Source organism: Hyperolius riggenbachi, chromosome 5 (genome assembly GCF_040937935.1).
Source record: "Hyperolius riggenbachi isolate aHypRig1 chromosome 5, aHypRig1.pri, whole genome shotgun sequence".
NCBI classification, from domain to species: Eukaryota; Metazoa; Chordata; class Amphibia; order Anura; family Hyperoliidae; genus Hyperolius; species Hyperolius riggenbachi.
Window position 1 is genome coordinate 250936622 of NC_090650.1, and position 15234 is coordinate 250951855.

The 15234-nt window shown below is 45.2% G+C and overlaps 2 protein-coding genes across 10 annotated transcripts in view; one reads left to right on the top strand and one right to left on the bottom strand.

The window, feature by feature from the left end:
- LOC137518648 (MARVEL domain-containing protein 3-like) overlaps positions 1–15234 on the bottom strand; it is a 162781-nt gene that overhangs the window by 102259 nt on the left and 45288 nt on the right. For 6 of the 9 annotated variants that reach the window (XM_068236774.1, XM_068236766.1, XM_068236765.1 and 3 more), the window contains exon 2: positions 12100–12259. The exons of the other annotated variants lie outside the window; for them this stretch is intronic. The gene's annotated coding sequence lies outside the window, so the exon portion shown is untranslated. The remainder of the gene's footprint in view (positions 1–12099; positions 12260–15234) is intronic. 9 annotated transcript variants of the gene reach the window in all.
- The window catches only part of LOC137518650 (cytochrome c oxidase subunit 4 isoform 1, mitochondrial-like), a 127286-nt gene continuing 123582 nt past the window's right edge, over positions 11531–15234 (top strand). Inside the window, exon 1 of the mRNA XM_068236775.1 lies at positions 11531–11555. The gene's annotated coding sequence lies outside the window, so the exon portion shown is untranslated. The remainder of the gene's footprint in view (positions 11556–15234) is intronic.

Below are 15234 nucleotides of genomic sequence, written 5' to 3' on the forward strand. Positions count from 1 at the left end.
TTTCTTGTTTCTTGATCTAATCCTAATCATTCTTACCCTCTAGATTCTTGGGTGAGGTACAAGAACTCCAGATTTGTTGTGTGGCAGTATTAGGTTCTTACAAAATATATTCAATGATTGCCTATCTCAACCAACCACCTTATTTAGCACAACCTGCACCACGGTTACCCGGGGAGCAGCCCAGTATAAAAAAAGGGATTGTCAAAAATTGTGTGAATAAATCAGCTGCTCATAGGTTTTGTGAAAAAAATATAAAAAGTAGCTTTATTGGAGAAATTGTGCCATACACAGACCAACCAATGAAAAACATTTAAAAATGGCCATGATTGAACCTTCACTCATACAACTATGCCAGCACACACACCCCTATCACACCCCTCTACCGCTACCGGTATCGCTTTGAATATGTTCTTCAGAGAGGGGGAGAGGGTTAGCTTGAGCTTATAGGCAAAGTGTAGGGTGACTCTCCTTTAAAATCTGCAGACTACATGAAACAGCACGTATTGACACGATCTCACCATCTCCACCGTCATCATGCAGGATCAGCTTCCAGTCCAGAACCTTCACACCAGCACTGGCGGTTTTGTCTTCAGTCGCGACCGCTTGGACGTGCAGGCTTTCAGCCAATTGCACAGGTACGGGGAGTGCGGACAACCATGCCTTGCGTGCACCAGCACGCGTAGAGATTACACGCTTCTTGGCTGCAGCCTATAGGGGTGTTTGCAGGCTACGGGACTTGAACCCTCCGACCAAAAGGGGACTCGCCCTACACTTTGCCTATAAGCTCAAGCTAACCCTCTCAATTGGTTGGTCTGTGTATGGCACAATTTCTCCAATAAAAATACTTTTTGTAATTTTTCACAATACCTATGAGCAGCTGATTTATTCGCACAATTTTTAGTATTAGCAGTAGAGAAGAAAATAGCGCTGGGCACCAAAACTATGCTTGCTAATTTATTCCAGGATCATACAGACATACAAAGTAGGGGGTAACAAAACGATCTAACAGCCGTTTCGCGGGATAAACGTTGCCCGCTTCCTCAGAGATCAAGATAGCAATGCAGATTGTCCCCTTAAATACACAAAACAGTGCATATTCACTCACCAAACCGCAGTACGCCGTCAGTTCGAACGCCCAGCGCGCGGATACAAGGCCACGCCCCTTCCGGGAGCATCACAGGGCTCACTGAGCCAATCAGAGGCCAGGGCTTTCGCCCAATCACCTGCGTCAATCTGGGTCACATGGGTCTATCTGCGGCTGGGAGGTGGTGGAAAGGGAGGCGGAGACGGTTGCCTGGATACTTCTCTGTGTTGGTAAACACAGACGTCCTCAAGTCTCCAGCGTGCAGCATCGGGGGTTTACCGGGGGTTGAAAAGTTTATTGAATGGATAAACTGTAACGATTTCCATATGAGATTTACTGGTGTATGGGGTGGAAGCAGTCTGGAATTCTTGGATTTAACGATTTTTGCGGAGAAAGGTAAGCTCCTGACCAAGGGGTACCGCAAGCCAACAGCTACAAATAGTTTACTGTTGTATTCAAGTTTCCACCCTAGACATGTTTTGGATTCCATCCCATACAGCCAGTTTGTACGTTTAAAACGCAACAACAGCAAGGAGGATGACTTTTTAAGCCAAAGTTTTGAACTGGGAATTCGTTTTTTGATGAGAGGCTACCCCCTGCACTTAGTTGTACAAGCTTTCAAGAAAGCAAAATTGCGTGGCAGAGAGGAGTTGATTAAGAGAGGGGGCAGGAGAGAGAGGAAGGTAGACCACAGAGAGGGATTAAGAGAACATAACACCAAAATCCCGTTTGTATTCGACTTCTCCCCCATGGCAAAGCAGATCGTCGCATCAATCCACAAAAACTGGGGGGACCTAAAGGGAACCCCAGATTTGAGCCCATTGATCCAGGAGAAACCCCTGGTTACATTTCGTAAGGCTCGGACAATTGGCGATCTGCTAATTAGTAGTGAGTTGCGGGAGCAGAGGCAGGTCGATTGGCTTACAGGATCTCGACCCACAGGCAATTTTAAGTGTGGGAATTGTAATCACTGCACCAACTTTATACCAGGCAAAGAGGTAGTCCTGGGAGGTGAAAGATTTAAAATCAAGGATTTTATCCATTGCCGATCGATCTTTGTGGTATATGCCATCCTCTGCCCCTGCAATCGTTTCTACGTGGGGATGACAACTAGACAACTTTGTACTAGATTCCAGGAACATGTAAATTCGTTAAAAACCAAAAAGGGGGCTGCACGATTGATTGCCCACATGTGGGAGGAGCATGGAGGTGTAAGTGGTCGTCTGAGGTTCCTAGGTTTAAAGGTAGTGGAACTGCCACATAGGGGTGGAGATCGTGAGAAACTTTTAAGGCAGGAGGAAGCCAAATTGATCTCCAGGTCAAAAGCATGTGGTAGATTGGGCCTGAATGAAAGAAACGAGTTATATTGTTTCCTGGAGGAGTATTAACCACAATTTCATATGATGTCTGTAACTGTATAGATTTGATGAGGAGTGCCTCTTTAAGCTGGTTTTTATAATTGTTTTTTAGTAACTTTACGACCTCAGTATGTATACCTATCTTTATCTTGACATTGTTTTTATTGATTATCAATGTTTATACGTGTTTTCTGTGTTCTTTTCCTTTGCAGAGAATCCCCCTCTTTTTTAAATGGGACTGGAGATGAGAGCTCGGTAAACCCCCGATGCTGCACGCTGGAGACTTGAGGACGTCTGTGTTTACCAACACAGAGAAGTATCCAGGCAACCGTCTCCGCCTCCCTTTCCACCACCTCCCAGCCGCAGATAGACCCATGTGACCCAGATTGACGCAGGTGATTGGGCGAAAGCCCTGGCCTCTGATTGGCTCAGTGAGCCCTGTGATGCTCCCGGAATCGGCGTGGCCTTGTATCCGCGCGCTGGGCGTTCGAACTGACGGCGTACTGCGGTTTGGTGAGTGAATATGCACTGTTTTGTGTATTTAAGGGGACAATCTGCATTGCTATCTTGATCTCTGAGGAAGCGGGCAACGTTTATCCCGCGAAACGGCTGTTAGATCGTTTTGTTACCCCCTACTTTGTATGTCTGTATGATCCTGGAATAAATTAGCAAGCATAGTTTTGGTGCCCAGCGCTATTTTCTTCTCTACTGCACATGAATTAATACAGCTGAGAGCACATCACTGCTGAGCTCTTCCGGATCACCTTGCAAGTTAGCCACCATTGAGTGCCAGCTCTTCTTCCCTGCACTTCTTCCTGGTTGGTATATATCTGTTACGCTTGAGCACCGATGCAGAACCCCAGCACTAGCGGTGGAGTGACACTGGAGATACCTACGACTGGGGTAAATCTAGGACCCACTGCTGTTTTGGCTGGACGAACGGACTGGCTAACATTTCTAACAGATACAGCGCAAGGTACAGACGCTAGCAAAGCATTGGGGGTAAAAGTCGTCGAACAGAAACTAAATCGTATATCAGAGCATGAGGTCAAGTTGTTCTGGACCGTAGCAACGCTCAAGAAGTACGACGACAAGGTTATTGCAGCGAGAGGTTTTCGTAACTACAGCGAGGCAGCCGAATATCAATCAGACGCAGATTTTATGAAATTGTGGAAGGAGCAACAACTTGACAACGCACTGAAGCTCCAAAAGATTGTTCTCAATCGTACTGAGGTGGAATACAATAAAACTGTGGCTGAATTGGATACCTGCAAAAAGGAACTTTCCAAACTTACCTCCCCCCAGCAATATCAGGAAATTACGCAGAAAATCGATAATCGAATTGCATCTATACAAAATAGCATCAAGGAACGAAAATTAAGAAAGTTCAGAAGAGACCAGGGCCGGGCCGAGGCATAGGCTGGAGAGGCTCCAGCCTCAGGGCGCAGTGTAGGAGGGGGCGCACAATTCATTTAGCTGTCATTCCTAATTGTGTTTGAAGCAGAAAGAAATAAGAAAAGGGGATACATAGCAGTGACTGCAAGCCAGATAACTAGATATTAAGGTGTTGGGGAGGTTGTGGGCCCTGTGGCACCTCTTAATCTAATAGCAATCAGTGTGTGACAGCTGGGGTGGGAGGGATGGAGGGGCGCACTTTGGTGTCTCAGCCTTGGGTGCTGGAGGAACTTGTCCCGCCTCTGGAAGAGACCAAGAGGATTTTGCAAAAGGTCATATTTTCGATTGGGGACAATCCAACACGAGAAGTCGGTCTAGAGGCAGGAAACGTAGCAGACAGAATAGAGGTTATTGGACCACCGATTCCGGCTCAGACTCTAGTGCAGACGAGCAACAACAAAGAAGGGGGACCCCAGGCACCCCAGGTAAATCGGCACTGAAACACCTAGAAGGCGATAAACCATGTGTGGAACTCCCTTTAGGCGGAGAATCCGGAGGGGAGGGAGAAACCGCAGGAAGACAGAAAGAGAAACGGGTGACCTGGAGGAGGAACTACACCCGTGGAAGGAAATTTCAGAGAAGACAATAATGGAACTGGGAGTATCGGATGATCTCCAGATCATCAACCTGTCGGGAGAAATCCTTCCATCAGGTTGTTCAAATCTCCTGTCTAAAGGACTTAACTTTGCCCTAAGTACTTCCTTTGATCCCTTCAGCTTTGAGCTGGATTGTTATCGGGCTGTGAGAAGATTAAATATAACAGTACAGCAAGCAACATGGAAACAGACTACAGTGACTTCGGTGGAGCCAACCGGGGCCCTAGGATTCTTCCCAAATACAGATCTGACGACACAAGACCTGGGAAATTTGGAGAATCTATTATCCTTGTTAAAAGAGGGAGAGGCGTCAGAAATGGAGATGACAGCACCCTCAGGAGAATCAAGACAACCTTTTAGACCGTGTAAGTCGGTAAGGGAATTCCCGAGTACACCAGGCTCTGCAATAGACAAATTTGATCTTAAAGTTCAGGAAGATCTAAAGGCCCTGATATACCCGAAAGTGAATGCTAATCTTTCTGTTGAGGAACTGAGAGCATTAGATTGGTTAAAGGAGAACCCCAAAATTGTTGTGAAAAAAGCTGACAAAGGGGGAAACCTAGTGATTATGTCACGTGAGTATTATGTGAGTGAGGCTTTGAGACAGTTGGAGGGGGATGATGGCTTCTATGAAAGACTCCCTAGAGACCCCACTTTCCAGTATCAAAAGTTACTACAATCTTTACTACGGAGGGGTGTGGAACAAGGATGGATATCCAAAAAACTGGGAGATGATCTTCTTCCCTCCTTCCCCAAAAAAACGGTGTGGTATTTTCTACCTAAAATCCACAAAAATGTAGAGAAACCACCAGGTCGCCCCATTGTGTCAGCCAGGGGTTCCCTAACTGAACCCCTCTCTAAATATATGGATTATTTATTACGTCCGTTTCTGAGGGAGATACCTTCCTATCTTGCTGACACTGTGGATGTGCTACAAAAACTGCCATATCTTGATTGGAGGGACGATTTCAATTTAGTATCCATTGACGTAGAAAGTCTTTATACTCGTATCCCACAGAGACTGGGGGTTCAGACAATTTGTAATTTTCTGATTGATGAGGGCAAAGATGTGGGGTGGTCTACCTATGTGGAGGAGTGCCGGCTTTTTATTTTGTCTCATAATGCTTTTCTTTTCCTCGACAGGTGGTATAGACAGGCCTCTGGCGTGGCAATGGGGACATCGGTAGCCCCCACCCTCGCTAATATCTTTTTGGCGATGTGGGAGAAGCACCAAATTTACAACCCCAATAATCCGTACCGCCACGCTATGGGCGCCTGGCTAAGATACATGGACGACGTCCTGTTAATCTGGAAGGGCACTAGAGAATACTTTGAAAAGTTTATTGAATGGATAAACTGTAACGATTTCCATATGAGATTTACTGGTGTATGGGGTGGAAGCAGTCTGGAATTCTTGGATTTAACGATTTTTGCGGAGAAAGGTAAGCTCCTGACCAAGGGGTACCGCAAGCCAACAGCTACAAATAGTTTACTGTTGTATTCAAGTTTCCACCCTAGACATGTTTTGGATTCCATCCCATACAGCCAGTTTGTACGTTTAAAACGCAACAACAGCAAGGAGGATGACTTTTTAAGCCAAAGTTTTGAACTGGGAATTCGTTTTTTGATGAGAGGCTACCCCCTGCACTTAGTTGTACAAGCTTTCAAGAAAGCAAAATTGCGTGGCAGAGAGGAGTTGATTAAGAGAGGGGGCAGGAGAGAGAGGAAGGTAGACCACAGAGAGGGATTAAGAGAACATAACACCAAAATCCTGTTTGTATTCGACTTCTCCCCCATGGCAAAGCAGATCGTCGCATCAATCCACAAAAACTGGGGGGACCTAAAAGGAACCCCAGATTTGAGCCCATTGATCCAGGAGAAACCCCTGGTTACATTTCGTAAGGCTCGGACAATTGGCGATCTGCTAATTAGTAGTGAGTTGCGGGAGCAGAGGCAGGTCGATTGGCTTACAGGATCTCGACCCACAGGCAATTTTAAGTGTGGGAATTGTAATCACTGCACCAACTTTATACCAGGCAAAGAGGTAGTCCTGGGAGGTGAAAGATTTAAAATCAAGGATTTTATCCATTGCCGATCGATCTTTGTGGTATATGCCATCCTCTGCCCCTGCAATCGTTTCTACGTGGGGATGACAACTAGACAACTTTGTACTAGATTCCAGGAACATGTAAATTCGTTAAAAACCAAAAAGGGGGCTGCACGATTGATTGCCCACATGTGGGAGGAGCATAGAGGTGTAAGTGGTCGTCTGAGGTTCCTAGGTTTAAAGGTAGTGGAACTGCCACATAGGGGTGGAGATCGTGAGAAACTTTTAAGGCAGGAGGAAGCCAAATTGATCTCCAGGTCAAAAGCATGTGGTAGATTGGGCCTGAATGAAAGAAACGAGTTATATTGTTTCCTGGAGAAGTATTAACCACAATTTCATATGATGTCTGTAACTGTATAGATTTGATGAGGAGTGCCTCTTTAAGCTGGTTTTTATAATTGTTTTTTAGTAACTTTACGACCTCAGTATGTATACCTATCTTTATCTTGACATTGTTTTTAATGATTATCAATGTTTATACGTGTTTTCTGTGTTCTTTTCCTTTGCAGAGAATCCCCCTCTTTTTTAAATGGGACTGGAGATGAGAGCTCGGTAAACCCCCGATGCTGCACGCTGGAGACTTGAGGACGTCTGTGTTTACCAACACAGAGAAGTATCCAGGCAACCGTCTCCGCCTCCCTTTCCACCACCTCCCAGCCGCAGATAGACCCATGTGACCCAGATTGACGCAGGTGATTGGGCGAAAGCCCTGGCCTCTGATTGGCTCAGTGAGCCCTGTGATGCTCCCGGAAGGGGCGTGGCCTTGTATCCGCGCGCTGGGCGTTCGAACTGACGGCGTACTGCGGTTTGGTGAGTGAATATGCACTGTTTTGTGTATTTAAGGGGACAATCTGCATTGCTATCTTGATCTCTGAGGAAGCGGGCAACGTTTATCCCGCGAAACGGCTGTTAGATCGTTTTGTTACCCCCTACTTTGTATGTCTGTATGATCCTGGAATAAATTAGCAAGCATAGTTTTGGTGCCCAGCGCTATTTTCTTCTCTACTGCACATGAATTAATACAGCTGAGAGCACATCACTGCTGAGCTCTTCCGGATCACCTTGCAAGTTAGCCACCATTGAGTGCCAGCTCTTCTTCCCTGCACTTCTTCCTGGTTGGTATATATCTGTTACGCTTGAGCACCGATGCAGAACCCCAGCACTAGCGGTGGAGTGACACTGGAGATACCTACGACTGGGGTAAATCTAGGACCCACTGCTGTTTTGGCTGGACGAACGGACTGGCTAACATTTCTAACAGATACAGCGCAAGGTACAGACGCTAGCAAAGCATTGGGGGTAAAAGTCGTCGAACAGAAACTAAATCGTATATCAGAGCATGAGGTCAAGTTGTTCTGGACCGTAGCAACGCTCAAGAAGTACGACGACAAGGTTATTGCAGCGAGAGGTTTTCGTAACTACAGCGAGGCAGCCGAATATCAATCAGACGCAGATTTTATGAAATTGTGGAAGGAGCAACAACTTGACAACGCACTGAAGCTCCAAAAGATTGTTCTCAATCGTACTGAGGTGGAATACAATAAAACTGTGGCTGAATTGGATACCTGCAAAAAGGAACTTTCCAAACTTACCTCCCCCCAGCAATATCAGGAAATTACGCAGAAAATCGATAATCGAATTGCATCTATACAAAATAGCATCAAGGAACGAAAATTAAGAAAGTTCAGAAGAGACCAAGAGGATTTTGCAAAAGGTCATATTTTCGATTGGGGACAATCCAACACGAGAAGTCGGTCTAGAGGCAGGAAACGTAGCAGACAGAATAGAGGTTATTGGACCACCGATTCCGGCTCAGACTCTAGTCCAGACGAGCAACAACAAAGAAGGGGGACCCCAGGCACCCCAGGTAAATCGGCACTGAAACACCTAGAAGGCGATAAACCATGTGTGGAACTCCCTTTAGGCGGAGAATCCGGAGGGGAGGGAGAAACCGCAGGAAGACAGAAAGAGAAACGGGTGACCTGGAGGAGGAACTACACCCGTGGAAGGAAATTTCAGAGAAGACAATAATTGAACTGGGAGTATCGGATGATCTCCAGATCATCAACCTGTCGGGAGAAATCCTTCCATCAGGTTGTTCAAATCTCCTGTCTAAAGGACTTAACTTTGCCCTAAGTACTTCCTTTGATCCCTTCAGCTTTGAGCTGGATTGTTATCGGGCTGTGAGAAGATTAAATATAACAGTACAGCAAGCAACATGGAAACAGACTACAGTGACTTCGGTGGAGCCAACCGGGGCCCTAGGATTCTTCCCAAATACAGATCTGACGACACAAGACCTGGGAAATTTGGAGAATCTATTATCCTTGTTAAAAGAGGGAGAGGCGTCAGAAATGGAGATGACAGCACCCTCAGGAGAATCAAGACAACCTTTTAGACCGTGTAAGTCGGTAAGGGAATTCCCGAGTACACCAGGCTCTGCAATAGACAAATTTGATCTTAAAGTTCAGGAAGATCTAAAGGCCCTGATATACCCGAAGGTGAATGCTAATCTTTCTGTTGAGGAACTGAGAGCATTAGATTGGTTAAAGGAGAACCCCAAAATTGTTGTGAAAAAAGCTGACAAAGGGGGAAACCTAGTGATTATGTCACGTGAGTATTATGTGAGTGAGGCTTTGAGACAGTTGGAGGGGGATGATGGCTTCTATGAAAGACTCCCTAGAGACCCCACTTTCCAGTATCAAAAGTTACTACAATCTTTACTACGGAGGGGTGTGGAACAAGGATGGATATCCAAAAAACTGGGAGATGATCTTCTTCCCTCCTTCCCCAAAAAACCGGTGTGGTATTTTCTACCTAAAATCCACAAAAATGTAGAGAAACCACCAGGTCGCCCCATTGTGTCAGCCAGGGGTTCCCTAACTGAACCCCTCTCTAAATATATGGATTATTTATTACGTCCGTTTCTGAGGGAGATACCTTCCTATCTTGCTGACACTGTGGATGTGCTACAAAAACTGCCATATCTTGATTGGAGGGACGATTTCAATTTAGTATCCATTGACGTAGAAAGTCTTTATACTCGTATCCCACAGAGACTGGGGGTTCAGACAATTTGTAATTTTCTGATTGATGAGGGCAAAGATGTGGGGTGGTCTACCTATGTGGAGGAGTGCCTCCTTTTTATTTTGTCTCATAATGCTTTTCTTTTCCTCGACAGGTGGTATAGACAGGCCTCTGGCGTGGCAATGGGGACATCGGTAGCCCCCACCCTCGCTAATATCTTTTTGGCGATGTGGGAGAAGCACCAAATTTACAACCCCAATAATCCGTACCGCCACGCTATGGGCGCCTGGCTAAGATACATGGACGACGTCCTGTTAATCTGGAAGGGCACTAGAGAATACTTTGAAAAGTTTATTGAATGGATAAACTGTAACGATTTCCATATGAGATTTACTGGTGTATGGGGTGGAAGCAGTCTGGAATTCTTGGATTTAACGATTTTTGCGGAGAAAGGTAAGCTCCTGACCAAGGGGTACCGCAAGCCAACAGCTACAAATAGTTTACTGTTGTATTCAAGTTTCCACCCTAGACATGTTTTGGATTCCATCCCATACAGCCAGTTTGTACGTTTAAAACGCAACAACAGCAAGGAGGATGACTTTTTAAGCCAAAGTTTTGAACTGGGAATTCGTTTTTTGATGAGAGGCTACCCCCTGCACTTAGTTGTACAAGCTTTCAAGAAAGCAAAATTGCGTGGCAGAGAGGAGTTGATTAAGAGAGGGGGCAGGAGAGAGAGGAAGGTAGACCACAGAGAGGGATTAAGAGAACATAACACCAAAATCCCGTTTGTATTCGACTTCTCCCCCATGGCAAAGCAGATCGTCGCATCAATCCACAAAAACTGGGGGGACCTAAAAGGAACCCCAGATTTGAGCCCATTGATCCAGGAGAAACCCCTGGTTACATTTCGTAAGGCTCGGACAATTGGCGATCTGCTAATTAGTAGTGAGTTGCGGGAGCAGAGGCAGGTCGATTGGCTTACAGGATCTCGACCCACAGGCAATTTTAAGTGTGGGAATTGTAATCACTGCACCAACTTTATACCAGGCAAAGAGGTAGTCCTGGGAGGTGAAAGATTTAAAATCAAGGATTTTATCCATTGCCGATCGATCTTTGTGGTATATGCCATCCTCTGCCCCTGCAATCGTTTCTACGTGGGGATGACAACTAGACAACTTTGTACTAGATTCCAGGAACATGTAAATTCGTTAAAAACCAAAAAGGGGGCTGCACGATTGATTGCCCACATGTGGGAGGAGCATGGAGGTGTAAGTGGTCGTCTGAGGTTCCTAGGTTTAAAGGTAGTGGAACTGCCACATAGGGGTGGAGATCGTGAGAAACTTTTAAGGCAGGAGGAAGCCAAATTGATCTCCAGGTCAAAAGCATGTGGTAGATTGGGCCTGAATGAAAGAAACGAGTTATATTGTTTCCTGGAGAAGTATTAACCACAATTTCATATGATGTCTGTAACTGTATAGATTTGATGAGGAGTGCCTCTTTAAGCTGGTTTTTATAATTGTTTTTTAGTAACTTTACGACCTCAGTATGTATACCTATCTTTATCTTGACATTGTTTTTATTGATTATCAATGTTTATACGTGTTTTCTGTGTTCTTTTCCTTTGCAGAGAATCCCCCTCTTTTTTAAATGGGACTGGAGATGAGAGCTCGGTAAACCCCCGATGCTGCACGCTGGAGACTTGAGGACGTCTGTGTTTACCAACACAGAGAAGTATCCAGGCAACCATCTCCGCCTCCCTTTCCACCACCTCCCAGCCGCAGATAGACCCATGTGACCCAGATTGACGCAGGTGATTGGGCGAAAGCCCTGGCCTCTGATTGGCTCAGTGAGCCCTGTGATGCTCCCGGAAGGGGCGTGGCCTTGTATCCGCGCGCTGGGCGTTCGAACTGACGGCGTACTGCGGTTTGGTGAGTGAATATGCACTGTTTTGTGTATTTAAGGGGACAATCTGCATTGCTATCTTGATCTCTGAGGAAGCGGGCAACGTTTATCCCGCGAAACGGCTGTTAGATCGTTTTGTTACCCCCTACTTTGTATGTCTGTATGATCCTGGAATAAATTAGCAAGCATAGTTTTGGTGCCCAGCGCTATTTTCTTCTCTACTGCACATGAATTAATACAGCTGAGAGCACATCACTGCTGAGCTCTTCCGGATCACCTTGCAAGTTAGCCACCATTGAGTGCCAGCTCTTCTTCCCTGCACTTCTTCCTGGTTGGTATTTTTAGTATTAGGTTCTTGTTGAAGCACCTCTTTGCCACAGAGGTCCTCCATTTTAGGGAATATTCCTTCATAAAATTATCATGGACACCAAGCCTTTTAACAGAAATAAAAATGTTTTTTATTTTTCCTAGGCTTCTGGTGAATGATCCATTGTATGCTTCAATGCACTTGACAATAGTACAATACCCACCACTTTGAAATAATGGTTAACTGTGAAGATGACTACTTACTTAACCAATGCGATCTGATACTGGATCAGTTGTTCAAAGTTCAGCGCAGCTTGGCTCTTCTTGCTCTTCAAGTACTTCAATCCTGATGCTCCATCTACCTCAGGTCGGGGTCTCACTATACTGGAGCATGACTGTATCCATTATTTGTATGTAATTGTTCCTACACACACAAAGGTGCACATCAGCAAGCGCACAATCCAAAGCTAATGTTGTTGGTACATTGTGAATAAAACAGATTATGATTTCAGTAACTGAATAGCCAAGTTTGCAAAGAACAAACTTCCTGGACTTGTATGTAACAGGAACAAGGAAAAGAAAAAGAGCCATAAAGAAATACCAGAGAACAGACAGAAAGAAGCAAGTTATTATAGCTATGTTATACTAAATAACTCAGTGTCACATCTTGGGGCGGAACAAGCAAATACAGGGCCGGGCCGAGGCATAGGCTGGAGAGGCTCCAGCCTCAGGGCGCAGTGTAGGAGGGGGCGCACAATTCATTCAGCTGTCACTCCTAATTTTGTTTGAAGCAGAAAGAAATAATAAAAGGGGATACATAGCAGTGACTGCAAGCCAGATAACTAGATATTAAGGTGTTGGGGAGGTTGTGGGCCCTGTGGCACCTCTTAGTCTAATAGCAATCAGTGTGTGATGGCTGGAGTGGCAGGGATGGAGGGGCGCACTTTGGTGTCTCAGCCTTGGGTGCTGGAGGACCTTGTCCCGCCTCTGAGCAAATAGTACCAGAATGTGTAAGGTCTCTTGCACAGAACAGGAGGAAAACACAGAGAAATGCACCCTGCATGTATTTAGAGAGCTTAGCCTCTCTAATTCCCCCTCATCTGTGACTAATCACATGTGTAATTTGATCTCTCAATAGTGTCAGCTGTAACAGACATGTTTTTCTTTAAAGGTTATTATGCTGTTGCTTATCTTTTATTGCAGTGAGGAAGTTCTGAGTTCAGGTCCGCTTTAAAGTGCATTTGAGCAATCACATCTCATGGTATATTGTCAGCCAGGAATTATAGGTAGTCGTTTAGGTTGATGATGCACCCTATCAATAGCTAGCCCTTGATCAAAGAGATTGGATAAAATTGTTTTAACTAATCTTGTGATGTATTTTTTAAGATCAACTTGAGTAACTATTCAACTGATGTCAGGCCTGCGGAGCTTACCCCAGCCGCGGTGATCAGCAGCGCCTCTTCGACTTCCGAGTCGCTTAGCGGCGTGGTCCGTGATGACGTCGGCGGCTCGTCAGCTGGGCTTCTCTCGCAGGGAGAGAAAGCGGGTGGACGCACACGCTGTTTGCGTCACACCAATTATGCCCTTAGGAAGCGTGTCAGCTGGTAGCCGGTCAGCTGACATGCAGGGCTCCACCTCCGGATCCTGATTGGCTGAGTGGGTTGGGGGCGTGTTGTCCTGCTTACCAGCACTTCTTAAGCGCTGTCCTGACACTTGCTCACTGTCTGTCGTAGCTAACACTTCACAGTGAAGGCTTCAGACCTTAGTGAGATCCGTGTGTGCTTTGAAACGGCAGGACCCCGGGGATTTCACACTAGCTCAGGAATAAATATATTATTGTGTTTGTATTATTTAACCTCTGCCTTGCTTCTTACCACTCCTTTTGCCTAACGATTCTGTACCTTTGCCTATCTGATTTGTTGCCGACCTCTGCCTGAATACTCACTCTGATTTTGCCTTACGATTTTGTACCTTATCTGTCAGATCTGTTACTCACCCGATTTGTTGACCACTCCGTTTATCTGTATCAGTGACAGTACTGCCTACTACTGTCATTGTCTGCAAACTATTCCCTGTTGGGAATGTCTGATTCCTGTCTGTCTGCTAGTGCTCCTACACTAGCAGATCGTTACAACTGATACTTCTTAATATTATGTAGTTTTTGCAATTTGTGTTTTGTAGGTCAGCCACCTTAAGTTTTAGACAGTTAGTTTTTTGGCAAATGTCATAGTTGGTGTTTACCATAGTGTTATGCTCTCTAGTGAGCTCAGAGACTGTGTCTTCTGTTTGGGAGACTATGTCCACTGCTTGAGAGGTAAGATGCATACACATGCTCAATCGATCTTGTCCTTACCGATTGTTGTTCCATCAATAAAGCGACACTGTTGGGAACAAACGCTGTATATACAGTGGGATGTGAAAGTTTGGGCAACCTTTGTTAATTGTAATGATTTTCCTGTATAAATCGTTGGTTGTTAGGATAAAAATGTCAGTTAAATATATCATACAGGAGACACACACAGTGATATTTGAGAAATGAAATTAAGTTTATTGGATTTACAGAAAGTGGGCAATAATTGTTTAAACAAAATTAGGCAGGTGCATAAATTTGGGCACCACACAAAAGAAATGAAATCAATATTCAGTAGATCCTCCTTTTGCAGAAATTACAGCCTCTAAACGCTTCCTGTAGGTTCCAATGAAAGTCTGGATTCTGGTTGAAGGTATTTTGGACCATTCCTCTTAACAAAATATCTCTAGTTCATTCAGGTTTGATGGCTTCCGAGCATGGACAGCTCTCTTTAACTCACACCACAGATTTTCAATTATATTCAGGTCTGGGGACTGAGATGGCCATTCCAGAACGTTGTACTCATACCTTTGCATGAATGCCTTAATAGATTTTGAGCAGTGTTGAGGATCGTTGTCTTGTTGAAAGATCTAGCCCCGGCGCAGCTTCAGCTTTGTCACTGATTCCTGGACATCGGTCTCCAAAATCTGCTTATACTGAGTGGAATCCATGCGTCCTTCAACTTTGACAAGATTCCCACTCCCTGCACTGGCCACACAGCCCCACAGCATGATACAATACAATACAATACAATACAATACAATACAATAACACTTGTAAAGCGCTTTTCTCCCATAGGACTCAAAGCGCATAGTTGTGTCTCAGATTAATACAGGGTTGCAGGCTGGGTTGTGTTACAGAGGAGATAGTCAGATGTTCATGAATGCCAGACTGAAAAGGTGGGTTTTCAGTTTAGACTTAAATGCTTCCAGGGATGGAGCTGTTCTGATTGGGTGTGGCAGGGAGTTCCAAAGTGTAGGGACAGCATGACAAAAGGCTCTGTCTCCAAAGGTTTTGAGGTGGACTCTGGAGGTGACCAAGGTGTTACG